Raw genomic sequence first — 19,662 nt, 5'->3', positions numbered from 1 at the left:
ACCAACAGTGGATAAGAGTTCCTTTTTTTCCACAGTCTCTCCAGCACTTATCGTTCTCAGTCTTTTGGATGTTAGCCATCCTAACTGGAGTGAGATGGTATCTCAGTGTGGTTTTGATTTGCATTTCCCAAATGCTGAGTGATATTGGGAACTTTTTCATGTGTCCGTTGGCCATTCATATATCTTCCTTTAAGAAATGTCTGTTCAGCACCTTTGCCCATTTTTTAATTGGGTTATTTGTTTTTTTGTTGTAAAGTTGATTGAGTTCCTTGTATATTCTGGATATTAATCCTTTGTCAGATGTATATTTAGCAAATATTTTCTCCACTCTGTTGGTTGTTTTTTTACTATGCTGATTGTTTCTTTTGCTGTGCATAAGCTTTTTAGTTTGACATAACCATATTTGTTTATTTTACCTTTAGTTGCCTGTGCTTTTTGGGTCCTATTCATGAATTCTGTACCCACTCCTATTTCCTGGAGTGTTTCCCCTATGTTTTCTTTAAGCAGTTTTATTGTTTCAGGGTGTATATTTAATTCTTAATCCACTTTGAGTTGATTTTGGTATATGGTGAAAGATATGGGTCTAATTTCTTTCCCCTACATATGATTATCAAGTTTTCCCAGCACCATTTGTTGAAAAGACAGTCTCTTCCCCAGTATGTAGACTTGCTGCCAGTGTCAAAGCTCAGATGGCTGTAGGCATATGAGTTAATTTCTGGGTTTTCTATTCTATTCCATTGATCTGTATGTCTATTTTTATGCCATTACCATGCTGTTTGGGTTATTATAACTTTGTAATATAGTTTAAAGTCAGGTAGTGTTATGCTACCAGCTTTTTTTTTTTTTCCTCAGGATTGCTTTGGCTATGCATGGTCTTTTGTTGTTCCATATAAATGTCAGGATAGCTTTTTCCATCTCAGAGAAAAATGTCATTGGAATTTTGATGGAGATTGCATTGAATTTGCAGATCACTTTGGGTAGTTTGGACATTTTCACAATGTTAATTCTTCCAAGCCAAGAGCATGGGATATCTTTCCATCTTCTTGTGTCCTCTTTAATTTCTCTCAACAGTGGTTTATAGTTCTCTTTGTAGAGATTTTTCAAATCCTTGGTCAGCTTTATTCCTAAGTATTTTATTTTTTTGGTGGCTATTATAAATGGGCTAGCTTTCTTGATTTCTTTTTCTGCATGTTCACTGGTAGAGTATAGAAATGCTACTGATTTTTGTGTGTTGATTTTGTACCCTGCAACTTTGCTGAAATCATTTATCAACTTTAGGAGTTTTTCTATAGAAGCTTTAGGCTGTTCAATATATAGGATCATATCATCTGCAAAAAGGGACAGCTTGACTTCATCCTTTCCAATCTGGATGCCCTTTATTTCCTTCTCTTCTTTGATTGCTCTGGCTAGTACTTCCAACACTCTGTTGAATAGGAGTGGTGAGAGTGGGCATTCTTGTCTAGTTTCTGTTCTTAAGGGAAAAGCAGAAAGCTTTTCCCCATTCAGGATGATATTGGCAGTGAGCTTATTGTAGATGGCTTTAATTATGTTGAGATACTTTCCATTTATGCCTAACTTGTAGAGAGTCTTTATCATGAAAGGATGTTGGATTTTGTCAAATGCTTTTTCAGTGTCAATAGAGATGATCATGTGGTTTTTGTCTCTGCTTTTATTAATGTGGTGTATCACATTTATTGATTTGCAAATGTTGAACCAACCTTGCATCCCTGGGATGAATACCACTTGATCATGGTGTATAATTTTCTGTATATGTTGCTGTATTCTGTTAGGTAGTATTTTATTGAGGATTTTTGCATCTATATGCATCAAGGATATTGGTGTATAGTTTTCTATTTTTGATGCATCTTTGTCTGGTTTTGGTATCAGGGTGATATTTGCCTCATAGAATGAATTTGGGAGAAAGGCCTCTGTTTCAATCTTCTGGGACAGTTTGTAGAGAATCAGTATCAGTTCCTCTTTGAAGATTTGGTAGAACTCTGTAGTGAACTCATCCAGTCCTGGGCTGTTCTTTGTTGAGAGCCTTTTGATAACAACTTCAATCTCTTTTATTGTGATTGGTCTGTTCAGATTTTCTATACCTTCTTGGCTCAGTTTTGGTAATTTGTATGCATCTGTAAATTTTTCCTTTTCCTCCAGATTTTCAAATTTGTTGGCATATAGATGTTTATGGTAGTCTCTAATGATTCCTTGTATTTCTGAGGTGTCATTTGTAATATCACCTTTTTCGTTTCTAATTTTTGTTATTTGGGTCTTCTCTCTTCTTTTCCTAGTTAGTCTTGCTAAAGGTTTGTCAATTTTATTAATCTTTTCAAAGAACCAACTTTTTGTTTCATTGATCTCTTGTATTGTTTTTCATATTTCTATTTCATTAAGTTCTGCTCTGATCTTAATTATTTCTTTCCATTTATTAACTTTAGGTTTGCATTGTTCTTGTTTTTCTAGATCTTTAAGGTGAAGAGTTAGGTTATTTATTTGCCGTCTTTCCATTCTTCTGAAGTAAGCATTTAATGCAATAAATTTTTCCCTTAAAACTACCTTTGCAGTATCCCACAGGTTTGGGTATGATGTTTCATTATTTTCATTAGTTTTAAGAAATTTTTTGATTTCCTGTTTAATTTCTTCTTGGACCCACAAGTCATTAAGTAGAATGTTGTTTAATTTCCATGAGTTTGTATAGTTTTCAGAATTTTGTTTATTATTGATCATCAGAAAAAATACATGAAATAATTCCAATTTTTTTGAATTTGTTAAGACTTGCTTTCTGACCTAATATGTGGTCTATCCTGGAGACTGTTCCATGTGCTGATGAGAAGAATGAATATTCTGAGGTTGTTGGGTAGAATGTTCTGTAGATATCTGCCAAATCCAACTGGTCTGAAGTATTGTTTAGATCTTGTGTTTCTCTGTTGATTTTTTTCCTAGATGATCTATCCAATGATGAGAGCAATGTGTTCAGGTCCCCCACTATTATGGTGTTAGTGTCTATTTCTTTTTTGGAGATCTAATAGTGTGTGCTTTGTAAATCTGGCTGCTCTAACATTGGGTATACATATATTTATGATTGTTATGTCTTCTTGATGGATAGATCCTTTTATCTTTTTATATTGGCCATCTTTATCTCTTTTAATGGTTTTTGCTTTAAAGTCTATTTTATCTGATATGAGAATAGCTACTCCAGCTTGTTTTTCATTTCTACTTGCATGATATATCTTTTTCCATCCTTTCATTCTTAGTCTATGTGTGTCTTTACAGGTCATGTGAATCTCTTGGAGACAGCATATTGTTGGGTTCATCTTTTTAATCCAGTCAAGTCAGTCTGTATCTTTTGAATAGGGAATTTAGTCCCTTTACATTCAGAGTTATTACTGAAAGGTGTTGATTTACTCCTTGCATTATACTGATTTTTGTTTATATGTCTTAATTATCTTTTGTTCTTTTCTTTCAAATTGTTTGTCTTCTGTATTTGTTGGTTTCTTGGGGTGATAGATAAGCTATTTTTTTTCACTTTTGTTAGCATTTTTGTTTTGCTGGTAGGTATTGTTCTTTCTTGTGTATTCATGGTAGTGATGGTTGTTTTTGTGGTATCAAACCCAGTACTTCCTTGAGAATTTCTTGGAGGGCTGGTCATGTGGTAGTGAACTCACACAGTTTTTGTTTGTCTGAGAAATATACTACTTGTCCTTCATTACAGAAGGATAGCCTTGCTGGGTACAGTATTCTTGGCTGGCAATTTTTGTCCTTTAGTGTTTTGAATATATCATCCCATTCTTTTCTGGCTTTTAGAGTTTCTGATGAAAAGTCTGATGTTATTCTGATTGGGGCTCCCTTATAAGTGACTTACCACTTCTCTCTTGCAGCTTTTAAGATTCTCTCTTTGTTTTTGATTTTTGTCAGTTTGCTTATCACATGTCTTGGGTACCAGCTCAGGACAGGGTCAGCATTAATCTTGCTGAATCTAGCACAGTTTACTCTGGTCTTCAGCCTTGAGTGTTTATAAAGCTGATATCTTAGTCCATTCGGGCTGATATAACAGAATACCATAGATTGGGTAGCGAATAAACAACAAATTTATTTCTCACAGTTCTGGAGACTGGAAAGTCCAACAACAAAGCACTGGTGAATGTGTCTGGTGAGGGTCCAGTTCCCCATAGATGGCCCCCTTCTTGCTGCGGCCTCACATGGCACAAGGGGTAAGGGAGCTCTCTGGGGCCCCTTTCACAAGGGCACTAATTCTTTTCATGAGGGCTTTACCTTCATGGTGTAATCACCACCCAAAAGGCCTATCTCCAAATACCATCACACTGAAGGAATACTTTTCAACATATGAGTTTAAGGGATACACAAATATAATAGCTGATTTTTGAAGTCCACTGAAAATGTACTTGTCTGTCCAAGAAAAGTCCTCCATGATCAGAGTAAAGCAGAATGGCAGTGTGTTAATTCACAGTAAAAACAATAAATCTCTCATTTACACCAAATGTTCATATTGATGTAAGCAGTTGACTCCCTTCCTGTGGAAAACTAGAGGAACCCAAATTATCAGAAGATTTCTTGGTCGTCATAGAATCAGAAAAAGGGAACTTTTTAATTTAGTAAGGAATGGCTCTCAGTTAAGGTATGTTTAGGCATTTTTATGCACTAAGAGATGATTGTCCACTAAGTTTTATGCACTCAGATTTTTATACACTAAGGAAGAGATGGCTTTGCCAAGGATTTCATAAGTTTAGAGAAACACCAAGGCATTGTAAAGTGGTTAAGAGGATGGACTTTGAAGAAAGGCAGAGTGACTTCAGATTCCAGTTCCTCAACTTTCTCTCTATGTGAACTTGTACTCTCTAAGCCTTAGTTTTCTGTAAGTTAAGCATTTAGGTAACAACTGAGGTGGCTTAATCTAAATCACTTTAAGCTAAGGATTTTATAAATTAAATGTAATTGTTCTAGTAAGAAGTGTTAACTCATTAGGCTCTCAAAATAAAATGTTTTGGTTTTCTTTTAATAACTGTAATTACCTATGACTTGTCAAATCTCTTCCCTCCCTTTAGGTTTCTGGCTCTCTTACTGAAATTTCAAATAAATTTGTAGTTTTCATTCACTTTTAGCTATTAAAACAGTCTCATTTTCATATTGACTTCATTCTGTTCATTTTAAAGTTTTAAAAGTGGGTTAGGCTTCCGGTCAAGATGGTGCAGTAGATGGCCCCCAGTGTCACTCTCTCCCACAAATCAACCAATTTACAACTATAAAAGAGCAGCAACAGCCAAGCTGGGGCCATTAGAGCTCAGGGGAAGAGGAGGAGAGACCTACAGAGTGCATGAGGGTGGGAGAAGCCATGATGAGAGAAAGAAAAAACCACTCTGACCATTTCGAGCCCCAGCCACATCCAGGCTGGAGCTGCTGAGCACACAGAGCAGGAGCCGGCAAAAGCTGCAGCTGTGCCCTTTGGATGAAGTTGCTTGGAGGCAGCAGGGGAGAAGAGAGCCATGGTGGCCCCCAGGCCAGCAAGACCACTAATAGGGTTCCCATGGACCCATATAGGAGTGAAAAGCCACAACAACTGAAAAAAAGGAGTGACACAGAGGCCAGTGAGTCATCGCAAGGGACTAGTGCATGACCTGTCCCATGGGAAGTGTTTGCAGCATGGGCAGTGGGTGAGACAGGCCTATCAGGAGAACACTGGGGCACAGCAAGGACAGCTGATCTGCCCCCCAATCAGAGCAGGACCACTCAGAGGAGACTGGTCAGGGATATAGAACTGCATGGGCTGCAGCTGATGAAAAGACTCAGGCCCAGACCAGAGTTTCTACACAACCCTGGTGCACCAGATCTCTCCAGAGCCAAAAATACCTATAAAGTCAACCACTAAAAACTGAGCTCCACAAAACGCCTTCCCTAGGGAATCAGCAGCAAAACAGCAATTTAGCTCAACCACACAGCTCAAGTACTGGTCCCAAAAGGAAGTTCCCCCATTTTAGAAGTAAGCAAAGGACAACAAATTAGTTCCAGAGCAGAGTTTAAGTGATAGAAACAGCAAATAATCCAACACAAAAATGAAAGAAAAACAAAGTACTTGTAATCAGAGACAAAGTTTCATATAAACTAGTAAAGGTCTCATTTCACCACAGAACACCTGTAACACCTAGAACAACCAGAAGTCCCCAGGGCTACCAAGACAGAAATGGGGGAGGGCCAGGGGCCTCAGCAATGCCCCCCAACACCTGCAAACAATCCCGAGGGTGGGGGATGAGGGCCTCAGCCACACCCCCTTGACATGCACAGCCAACCCAGCAACAACCACTGAGCTGCCACAGGATGTGCCCTGGGCTCTCCCTAGCTGGGGTGGTGGGGGCCATGGGCCTTGGCCACACCCACCCAATACCCTCAGCCAGCCTAGTGGCAACCACTGAGCCACCAGAAGAAGTGCCCTGGGCTCTCCTGACCTGGGACAGATGGGGGCCTCAGATCTTGGTCACACACCCCCAACACATGCAACCAGCCTAGTGATGACCACCATGCTGCAGTAAGAAGGGCCCCAGGTTCCCAAGCTGGGATGATGGGGGGCGAGGGCTTTTGCTACATCATCCTGACATCTGCACCCAGCCCAGCAATGACCAAGCCACCACTGGAAGCCTCCTGGTCTTCCCTGTCGGAATGAGGTGGGTGCCACAGGACTCAATCCCACCCCTCCTCCTTCCTCCTTCTTCCATCCCATTTCCTTCCCCTTTCTCCTCTCCCCCTCCCTCCCAACCGCTTCACAACAACATCCTAGAATGTAAATAAAAATTAATAAAATTACATTTTCTTTTAAAAAAACAAGAAAGAAAGAAAGAAAGTGGAGTTATTTGAGGGCTTTTTGTATGTCCAGCATAGTTCACTGGTGATTTCAGAACAGGTACCTAAAATGTAATCCACGTACTGGTGCTATTCTGATAACTGATTGCTATTGCACTGTAATACCATAAGGAGTTTTCATCAGAATGAAAATAACTCCATTATTAAGCACATTGTTTAGTTCAAATGAAAGAAGCAATACACAAATCCAAAATTCCAAAATTAAAGTTGAAATTTCAACACTCTTCTGTCAGTAATTAAGATAAAATGTAGAAAGAAAACCAGTAAAGGTGTAAAAGACTTGAAAATCAATATCATACAAATGGATTTAATTGAAGTTTATAGAACACACCACTCAATGGAAGCAAAATGAAAATTCTTCCAAGTGTGCATGGAAAATATTTTGAACTGAATAAAAATGATGACATAGTATATAAAAATTATGGGATGCAACTAAGGCTGTATTTAGAAAGGAATGTATAGCTATAAATGCTTATATTAGTGAAAAATAAAAGTCTAAAATCTATGATCTAATCTTTAATATTTTTTTTATTTGGAGGCTGGCCAGTATGGGGATCCAAACCCTTGACCTCAGTGTTACAAGGCAGTGTTCTAACCAGCTGAGACTTGCCAGCTCTCTTACATCAGATGAAGTAGAATTTAAACGAAAATCAAAAGATCAACGAATCAAAAAGTTGGTTTTTTGAAAAGATAAATAAAATTGACAAACCATTAGCATGGCTAACAAAAAAAAGAAGAGAGAAGACTCAAATAACAAAAATTAGAAATGAAAAAGGCGATATTACAACTGATTCATCTGAAATACAAGGAATCATTCGAGACTACTATAAACAACTATACGCCAACAAATTTGAAAATCTGGAGGAAATGGATAAATTCCTGGACACACACAAGCTCCCAAAACTGAACCATGAAGACGTAGAAAATTTGAACAGACCAATAACAATAAAGGAGATTGACGCTGTTATCAGAAGGCTCCCAACAAAGAAAAGCCCAGGACCAGATGGATTCACAGCAGAATTTTACCAAACATTCAAAGAGGAATTGACACCGATTCTTTACAAACTATTCCAAAAGATTGAAATGGACACAAATCTCCCAAACTCATTCTATGAAGCAAACATTATCCTGATACCAAAACCAGGTAAAGATATAAACAAAAAAGAAAACTACAGGCCAATATCCTTGATGAATATAGATGCAAAAATCCTCACTAAAATACTAGCAAACAGATTACAGCAACACATATGAAAAATTATTCATCACGATCAAGTGGGATTCATCCCAGGGATGCAAGGTTGGTTCAACATACGCAAATCAATAAATGTGATACACCATATTAATAAACTCAAACACAAGGACCATATGATCATATCTATAGATGCTGAAAAAGCATTTGATAAAGTTCAGCACTCATTCATGACAAAGACCCTCTATAAGTTAGGTATAGAGGGAAAGTATCTCAACATAATTAAAGCCATATATGCCAAGCCCACTGCCAATATCATCCTGAATGGGGAAAAGCTGAAAGCTTTTCCTTTAAGAACAGGAACTAGACAAGGATGCCCACTCTCACCACTCCTATTCAACATAGTGTTGGAAGTACTAGCCAGAGCAATCAGAGAAGAGAAGGAAATAAAGGGCATCCAGATTGGAAAAGATGAAGTCAAACTGTCCCTGTTTGCAGATGACATGATCCTATATATCGAACAGCCTAAAACCTCTACAAAAAAAATGCTGGAATTGATAAATGATTTCAGCACAGTAGCAGGATACAAAATCAACACACAAAAATCAGTAGCATTTCTTTTCTCCAATAGTGAACATGCAGAAAGAGAAATCAAGAAAGCCTGCCCATTTACAATAGCCACCAAAAAATTAAAATACTTAGGAATTGAGTTAACCAAGGAGGTGAAAAATCTCTATAACGAGAACTACAAACCACTGCTGAGAGAAATTAGAGAGGATACAAGAAGATGGAAAGATATCCCATGCTCTTGGATTGGAAGAATCAACATAGTGAAAATGTCCATACTACCCAAAGTGATATACAAATTCAATGCAATCCCCATCAAAATTCCAAAGACATTTTTCTCAGAAATGGAAAAAACTATCCAGACATTTATATGGAACAATAAAAGACCACGCATAGCCAAAGCAATGCTGGGCAAAAAAAATAAAGCTGGAGGCATAACACTACCTGACTTTAAGCTATACTACAAAGCTATAATAACCAAAACAGTATGGTACTGGCATAAAAACAGACACACTGAACAATGGAATAGAATAGAGAATCCAGAAATCAACCCACACACTTACTTGCATCTGATCTTTGACAAAGGCACCAAGCCTATTCACTGGGGAAGGGACTGCCTCTTCAGCAAATGGTGCTGGGATAACTGGATATCCATATGCAGGAGAATGAAACTAGATCCATACCTCTCACCATATACTAAAATCAACTCAAAATGGATTAAGGATTTAAATATACACCCTGAAACAATAAAACTTCTTAAAGAAAACATAGGAGAAACACTTCAGGAAATAGGACTGGGCACAGACTTCATGAATACGACCCCAAAAGCACGGGCAACCAAAGGAAAAATAAACAAATGGGATTATATCAAACTAAAAAGCTTCTGCACAGCAAAAGAAACAATTAAAAGAGTTAAAAGACAACCAACAGAGTGGGAGAAAATATTTGCAAAATATACGTCTGACAAAGGATTAATATCCAGAATATATAAGGAACTCAAACAACTTTACAAGAAGAAAACAAGCAACCCAATTAAAAAATGGGCAAAAGAGCTAAGTAGGCATTTCTCTAAGGAAGATATACAAATGGCCAACAGACATATGAAAAAATGCTCAACATCACTCAGCATCCAGGAAATGCAAATCAAAACCACATTGAGATACCATCTCACCCCAGTTAGGATGGCTAAAATCCAAAAGACTATGAACGATAAATGCTGGGGAGGCTGCGGAGAAAAAGGAACTCTCATACATTGTTGGTGGGACTGCAAAATGGTGCAGCCTCTATGGAAAATGGTATGGAGGTTCCTTAAACAATTGCAAATAGATCTACCATACGACCCAGCTATCCCACTGTTGGGAATATACCCAGAGGAATGGAAATCATCAAGTTGAAGGTATACCTGTTCCCCAATGTTCATCGCAGCACTCTTTACAATAGCCAAGAGTTGGAACCAGCCCAAATGCCCATCATCAGATGAGTGGATACGGAAAATGTGGTACATCTACACAATGGAATACTACTCAGCTATAAAAACGAATGAAATACTGCCATTTGCAACAACATGGATGGACCTTGAGAGAATTATATTAAGTGAAACAAGTCAGGCACAGAAAGAGAAATACCACATGTTCTCACTTATTGGAGGGAGCTAAAAATTAATATATAAATTCACACACACACACACACACACAAAACCGGGGGCGGGAAGAAGATATAACAACCACAATTATTTGAAGTTGATACGACAAGCAAACAGAAAGGACATTGTTGGTGGGGAGGGGGAGAGGGAGAAGGGAGGGAGGTTTTGGTGATGGGGAGCAACAATCAGCCACAATGTATATCGACAAAATAAAAATTTAAAAAAAAAAAAAAAAAAAAAACCAAAAACTATGAAAGGAGACAAGGAAGGCCACTATATAATGATAAAGGGGTCTATCCAGAAAGAAGACATAGCGGTCATAAATATATATGCACCCAACATTGGAGGACCCAGATACATAAAGCAAAAACTATTAAACCTAAGGAAAGAAAGAGACCCAAATATAATAATAGTTGAGGACCTGAACACATCTCTCTCAACACTGGGCAGATAACATAGGCAACAAATCAACAGAGAAACACAGAATTTAAACCACACTTTAGACGAGTTTGACTTGGCAGATATTTACAGAACATTTCATTGAACAACCGCAGAATACATATTCTTCTCACCAGTACATGGAATATTCTTCAAGTTAGACCACATATTAAGTCACAAATCAAGCCTCAACAAATTTTTAAGAAGTGAGCTAGGCTAACTTAAAAAAAGAAGAGAGAAAACCCAAATAACACAAGATCAAAATTACAAAGGAAACATTACAACCAATGTCAAAGAAATACAAAGAATCATTACAGACTATTATAAAAACTATATGCCAACAAATTTGAAAACATGGAGGAAATGGATAAATTTTTGGACATATACATACTACCAAGACTAAACCAAGAAAAAACAGAAAGCCTGAAGAGACCAGTAACAAGCAATGAGATTGAAGCAGTAATCAGCAGACTCCCAACCAATAAAAGCCCAGGACCAGATGGCATTACTGCTAAATTCTACTAAACCTTTAAAGAGAACTTAATACCAGTTCTCTTCAAACTATACTAAAAAATTGAAATGGAGGCCTTTCTCCCAAACTCCTCCTATGAAGCCAGCATCATCCTGATACCAAAAACAGACAAAGACAGGACAAAAAAAGAAAACCACAGACCAATATCTTTGATGAACATAGATATAAAAATCCTCAACAAAACATTAGCAGTATGAATACAGCAACACAACAAAAAAAATTATACACCATGATCAAGTGGGATTCATCTCAGAGATACAAGGATGACTCAATATACACAAATCAATAAATGTGATACACCACATCAACAAAATAGAGCACAAAATGATATGATTATCTCAATAGTTATAGAAAAAGATTTGACAAGTTCAACATCCCTTCATCATGAACACTCTCAGCAAATTAGGTATACAAGGAAAGCATCTCAACATAATAAAGACATATATGACAATCCACCAAAAATATCACACCTTAAAATGGGAACAAGACCAAGACAAGATTGCCCACTCTCACCACTCCTACTTAACATAGTACTGAAAATACTAGCCAGAGTAATCAAGCAAAAGAAAGAAATAAAGGGCATCTAGATAGGAAAAGATGAAATCAAGCTGTCCCTGTTTGCAGATGACATGATCCCATATATAGAAAATCCTAAAGACTCCACAAAACAGCTCTTAGATTGATAAACAATTTCAGTAAAGTTGCAGGATACAAAATCAACATGCAAAAATCACCAGCATGTTTATACTCCAGCAACGAACTAGCAAAAAAAGAAATCAAGAAAGCTAGCCCAATTATTATAGTCACCAAAAAAATAAAATACCTAGGAATCAGTTCAACCAGGGATGTGAAAGATTACTATGACAAGAATTACAAATTACTGTTGAAAAAAATTAAAGAAGATGGAATCAAAAAGATGGAAAGACATTCCATGCTCTTGGATCAGAAGAATTAACAATGTAAAAATTTACATAATACCCAAAACAATCTGCATATGGAACAACAAAAGACCCCAAATAGCCAAAGCAATCCTGAGCAAAAAAAACCAAAAAACAAAAATAAAGCTGGAGGCATTACACTATCTGACTTCAAATTATACTACAAAGCTATAGTAACCAAAACAGCCTGTTACTGGCATCAAAATGGACACTGGGACCAAAGGAGCAGATACATAACCCAAAAATCAACCCACAAACTTACAGCCAACTGATTTTCAACAAAGGCACCAAGAACATGCACTGGGGAAAAGACTGCCTCTTCAAATAAATGGTGCTGGGAAAACTGGAAATCCATATGTAGAAGAGTGAAACTAGACCTGTACCTCTAGCCATATACCAAAATCAACTCAAAATGGATTAAAGAGACCTGAAGCTATAAAACTATTAAAAGAAAACAGGGAAAACATTTCAGGAAGTAAGACTGGGAAAAGACTTTATGAATATGATCCCCAAGCACAGGCAACAAAAGGAAAAATAATCAAATGAGATTATATCAAACTCAAAGGCTTCTGCACAGCAAAAGAAACAATTAACAGAGTTAAAAGACAACCAACAGAGTGGGAGAAGATATTTGGAAACTATGCATATGCATCTAACCAGAGACTAATATCCAGAATATACAAAGAACTCAAGCAACTTAACAGTAAAGAAACAAATAACCCTTTTTTAAAATGGGCAAAATAGCTGAATAGACATTTCTCAATGGAAGATATACAAATAGCAAACAGACACAAGAAAAAATGCTCAACATCACTAAGCATTACAGAAATGTAAATCCAAACCACATTGAGATATCATCTCACCCTTGTTAGACTGGTTATTATCCAAAAAAAAAAAAAAAGAAAGAAAAAAGAAAAAGAAAAACAGAGAATAACAAATGCTGGTGAGGATGCAGAGAAAGGGGAACCCTCTTACACTTTTTGTGGGACTGTAATTGGTGCAGCCATTATGGAAATGGTATGGAGTTTCCTCAAACACACATAGAACAACCATATGATCCAGCAATCCCAATGCTGGGTATATAACCAAAAGAATGGAAATCATCACATCAAAGAAATACCTACACCCCCATGTTTATCACAGCCCTTTTTACAATAACCAAGAGTTGGAACCAACCTAAATGTCCAACATCACAGGACTGAATAAGAAAATGTGGTATATACGATATAGAAATGTGGTATATAGAATTCAGTAGAGTACTACTCTGCCATAACGAAGATTGAAATTCTACCATTTGAAGCAATATGGATGAACTTAGAGAAAATTATGTTAAGTGAGATAAGCCAGGAACAGAAAGAGAATTACTGCATTTTCTCACTCATAATTGGGAGCTAAAAAATAAACAAATTTATAAAAAAAAGAAAGAAAGAAAGATACAACAATCACAATAATATAATGAACTTTCAAAAGGAGAGAACAGAACTGAGGTTACCAGAGGCGGGAAGGTGGGGCAGTAAGGGAGGAATTGGTAAAGGACCATAAAAAACAATTACATTGTATAATGTTGAATATATTAATTATCCTGATTTGAGCATCACATGTTGCACACAGGTAATGATATTCAACTCTGTACCTCACAGATATGTACAACCAACTATGTTACAATAAATAAATATATAAAATTGTGAGTTAAATTTAATAAGGAAATGCTATATTTTAACAATCAGGTGGTACCAGGATTCTAAATGCTCAAATTAGTTATATACATATGCAATGTTACATTCAGTATATGTAACATAAAAATAATTACCTAAATAAATCTTATACATTTGATTATAAAACAAAGCATTTTTAAAATGTATAGGAATATTTTTTTTTGCCTTCTGAGAACTTGACAATACTTCTAGAAGTAGAATTTTGGTGTAAAATAAATTAACGCCATCATTCCTAGATTCTTCAGATTGAAGAATAAAAATTGAGGTGAGTGGTCCTAAGATAATTCCTGGCATATAGAATTCACTAGATGTTTAAATGGATAAATGAATATATGAGTGATTTTTTTGTGAAATAAGGAGTGTGGTTCAGGAGTTTAGCTTTATTCATTTCTGTAAATTCTTAGGCTTTTTTTCATACAGTGTTTGAAACAATATTTTTAATGTTGTGAGATATTGCTGAGTAGCAAATAATGCTTTACAAAAATATTAGAACTTGAGGGTTTTCTATGTTCTTGTTTGTTTTTGTTGAAAGTACAGTAACCAAACTCTCAATTTATAGAGCAACCATCACACGGGCAGTGATTGTATAAAGCATCTTTATAGGATATATTATTTTTATTTTAATATTAAGAGGACAAAAGTCATAAAAAAAAGAAAACAATAGATCAATATCCCCCAATACCAGTACAAAAGTCCTCAACAAAATGTTAACAAATCTAATTTGACAATATATAAAATGGATAATATATCATTACAACCGGGGTTTATCCTGAGAATGCAAGGCTGGCTCAACATTTGAAAATCAATCAATATGATTAACTCTATCAACAGACCAATGGAGAACAACATATTTATCTAATAGATACAGAAAATTCATATGATAAAATGCAATAACCATTCATTATAAAAATGCTAGCAAACTAGTTATAAATGGAGACTTCCTTTTTCTCCTAAACATTACCAAAAAAATAAATAAATAAAACCCTAAAGCTAACATTATCGTAATGTAAAATATTGAATTCTTTTCCCCTAAAATTGAGATGAAAGGGTGTCTACTCTAATCAAGCCTATTCATGTTGTACTCAAAGTACTAACTAGTGCAATTAAGTAAGATAAAGAAATATTAGGCAAATAGGAAGGAATAGAGTTCTTTTTACAGACAAAATCAGGATGTATATAGAAAGCCCTACGGAACAAAAAATAAGTAGAATTAATACGGATGTTTGGCAAAGTCACAGGAAATAAGGTGACCTTGTAAAATAAAATAAAAGAGAAATGAAGCATGCCTACACAAAGGCTTGTACATAAATGTTTTTAGCAGCTTTATTTATAACCCCAAACTGAAAACAACCCAAGTTTCCACCAACAGTTGAATGGATAAACAAAACATCGTATATCCACACACTAACATACAACTTAACAATAAATAAACTATGGATATATTCAACAATATTACATACAGCAAAAAATTCAGACACAAAAGTATGCTTATAGTATTATCGGATTTTTATTAAACTCTACAAATGACAAGTCTAATTTATCTCTATAGAAAACTGGATTGTGGGTAAAGTTGCAGAACTCTATAAATTTACTAAAATTTATTGAATTGTACACTTATAATGAATAAATGTTATTCTATGAAAATTATAACTCAATAAAGCTGTTAAGAAAATTAAGGGGCGGCCCAAGTGCGGTGGTGTTTACAACTAATTGATCACAACCAGTTCCAGAATTATTCGTTCTTTCTCCACTACCACTGCCTCACTTTACTTGTCTTAAAAAAAAAAGAAAAGAAAAGAAAGAAAATTAAAGGAAAAAAAAATTCTTGAAAGTAAAATCTTAGGAGAAAAAAACTACACGAAGAAAACAGTGCGAGTACACTTCAAAAAGTTCATGGAAAGATTTGTATTATCTTCCAATTCTATTTTTCTGTAAACTTTTTGAAGTACCCTTGTATATACCAAAAGAAAACCGGGTCACAATATTAGTATCCATCCAAATAAACACAGTGTGTGTAAACGGATGAAAAATTTTCTAATGCTTTTCCAACATAGTATTAAAACTTTTAAATACTTCATTCAAACACTATTTCAGACTATATACTGTCATATGCATGGTCATTATTCACTGGCATTATTCCTAGAATATTAGTACTAGTTTCCAAAAAACAACATTTTTCCAATTTTATTCATATTTTTCTCTGTCATTAGTCTTCACAAAATCTAATGATAAAGACTTCTAGCATTTTTTTAGAAAACAAAAACTAAAGCTCAGAGAAGTGGAACAAATTTTCCAAACACAACTCTGACAGATTTCTTAGTTAAGAATATCGAACCCAATATCTCTTAGGCATATTGCCTTCCTGCCACTGAGTTAGATATACTTTCATTTCAGGTGCAATATATAAAATGCAAACAGTTACCGTTTATCATTCTTTTCTCATGAAAAAAATGGAATATACCCACATATCACTGCCCATATAAAAAGAAAATTAAATCACAGTATACTCTGATAGCTATGTTACCCTTAGTTTTTCGTGTGTGTGTTTGTGTGTGTGTTGATTTATTTTAAATTTGCAGCCACCCACTCTTTGATGGCACAATAAAGAGATTAGAGACATAGCCAAATGTACTCTGGTCTAGGGCTATAAACAGAAGATGATACCAAGGGGAGCCAACCTGTCTAAGATAAAAATTCAGTAGGGAAGCATAGTCTGTCAAGTCATAATTATAAATATCTTTATGGTCCTTCTTGAGACCTAGTAACTCTACTAATCAGTCTCAAAAGTTATCCAGGGGATCTGAACAAAGCAGCAGAGGAAAGAATATGAACACTTTATGACCATTGCTTTCTTCCAGAATGTGTAATCAAAGTTTAGTTTCCCACTCCCCAGTTCGACTGAAAGATGGACAGAAAAAGAGATTATACACTGAGAGTAATAGTTGCATACATGTTACACACATTTAAGTATCAATGGATTTTGCAGAGAAGAGACTGTAGTCCATGTATTTTCTATTTTAAAAGAAATGAATCTAACACACCTTCCTGACAGCACTAGAGAGAACATACTGAGAGAGAATGAAAAAAATGAAATAACAGAGAAAGAAAAGTTATCTAAGTTATTATCTCCTTTGGTCTTGATGCTTGCAATGAGATAATGTATATTATGTTGCACAGAATATACATTATTTATAATTAATATACATTAATGTTCCACAGAATAAACTCCTTGACAATAAGAAAAGGATAGTGGAAAGCTTCTATGAATAATCAATAGCTCCTATAAATACTTGAATCACTGTCATTTTGAGTGTGTTTTTTTTTCCTTTGTGAAAGGCACATAATAGCAGCATAGATGTGCATATAGTAGCAGAATTTAGGAGAAAGCCCCAAAGGATTAAATTATAAACCTTCATAATAAAAGAAACAGAAAAGTAGACTATGACTGGATATATAAGGGTCATAAATACTGCGAGAAAAAAGATCAATTTTCATTTAATCATTCATTACTCTGGTAAAAATATATAATTGACCAGGATCACCATGAACCGGGATTTTAAAAATGAACTGGCACTCCCCCTAGGTCCAACAGACATCTTGGCTGAATGAACATCGAGAAGAGAAGAGTGAGTGAAAAACATTTCCTCTATGAGTTAGCCTTATAAGTTATATTTCACGAACCCCTTCAGAATATCATGGGGAGAAGATGCTTTAGGTGAAGGGTTTCCTTAGTAAATGATACTTGGAAATGTTGAATAACTTATGAAAACGACTTTTTCTTTCTTCACTGAAGTAATCAAAATTGTAGACAGAAGCTATGAGAGGTTAGGCAATGATCACATGATAAAAATATCTTGGTTGCCCAGCGTGATTCACAGAGATCCAGGAAGAGGTCCAGGTCTGAAAATAAAAAAAAATTAAAAAAATAAAAAAAACTACCAATGTTACATTTTCTCAGAGTAGGAGGCCTTTTTAAAGCTATTTAGGCAAATTCAAAGAGGACTACAACCTGACAGAAAGTTTTACCTTAAAAGAAATAACAGGGGCTGGCTGGTTAGTTCAGTTGGATAGAGTGTGGTGTTCACAACTCCAAGGTCAAGGGTTCGGATCCTCATGCCAGATGGCCACCAAAAAATAACAAATAAATAAATAAATACAAGAAATAACAATTCATCCCATGAGGTATAGTTACCTTAATGGGGTAAAAGTTCATTAGTAACATTATTATTTTTTATTAAGGTAAAATTGATAAATAAAAACTGAATATATTTACAGTGTATAACATATTCTGATTTATGTATATGTTGTAAAATGATTTTCAAGCTAATTAACATATCCATCACCTCACATACTTATTTTTCTGTGAGGAAAACATTTAAAATCTACTCTCCTAGCAATTTTCAAGTGTACAATACATTATTAATTGTATTCACCATGCTATGCAATAGATCTCCAGAACTTATCCTGCCTAACTAAAACTTTGTACCCTTTGACCATCTCCCCATTCTACCCACCCCCAAAGTAACATTATTAACATCTTAGCCAATGTGAGACAAGCTAAGAGAATTTTAGAATCTGTATGTCATACTTTTCATATTTTTCAGATACCATTGGGTCAGTTTTGACAGTCATCATTTCTAGATAAGAAAAATGCCCAACCAGGCATTTCCAAAAACAACAGCTTCAACATGGCTTTTATTATATTCACCTTCCTAGTCTATCCCAAATTCTGCCCCAAGCCAGCCAAAGAGCCAAAACTGTGTAGTGTAATTCCAGTATTGATGATCAAAGACAAGTGCCTAACAAGTTTCCATCACAGGACATCTTTTTATCAACAACTTTATATACACAGAAAACACCTAGTGAAATTCACACACCCAGGGCTCAAACATAAACATGAATAACAATGACCTAAACAGAATTCATCAGCTCTCCCTACAATCAGGGCCCTTCCTCAACTTTCCGATTACCATCAGCAGCAAACTCCTTTCTCCTCCCAGCTTGATTGCCCTTCATAGTTAATCAAACACCTGCCTATTCCTCCTCCAAAACAAACTGGTCTGTAAATGACCTGCATCAGAATCATCTGGAGTGCTTGTTAAAACACATATTGCTGTGCAACTCTCCAGACCTATTGAATCTGAACATCTAGGAGAGGATCCCTAGAATCTGCATTTTAGTTCACTCCATCAGGGACTTTTCTGTGGCCCAGAGTTTCAAAATCATCCATGTGAACCTGGCTCTTCAAATCCTCCAGCCACTTCTCTAGTTTGGATTCTTATCACTGCACATCAAGAAGCTGATAGACTGACAGCTTCTCTCTTTTTCTCTAGCATCTTTTCCAGCGCACCATGAACATCACTGTGTAAAAATCTCAACACCCTTTTCATCACAAATCCTCTCTGCCCAAAAGTGTAATTAGTTTTTTGTTTTGTTTTGTTTTGCTTTGCTTTGTTTTTATTATATCCAAACTTCACAGCTGATCATTTAAGGACTACTATGAAAGTACCGTAATGTGTCTGGCTCACTAATATTTCTCATGGCTCCCCTCGGGGTCCCTCTGATCAGTTCAGATCAGACTAGACTCCAATTATTTCTTGTATGTCCTCCTCTTTCTCATCTCCATACTATCCATTTTTCTGTTCATCTGCCCTAAGGCTCTCCTTAAATTTCCCAAATCTGATACTTCTTTCAGGAAGAAAATCCAGAATCACCTTCTTTAAAACAGTAGGGAATGCACTTAAATGTCATGAGTTAGTAGACAGATTCAA

This window comes from Cynocephalus volans, chromosome 3 (assembly GCF_027409185.1).
Source record: "Cynocephalus volans isolate mCynVol1 chromosome 3, mCynVol1.pri, whole genome shotgun sequence".
Classification (NCBI taxonomy): Eukaryota; Metazoa; Chordata; class Mammalia; order Dermoptera; family Cynocephalidae; genus Cynocephalus; species Cynocephalus volans.
This window is presented reverse-complemented; position numbering follows the sequence as displayed.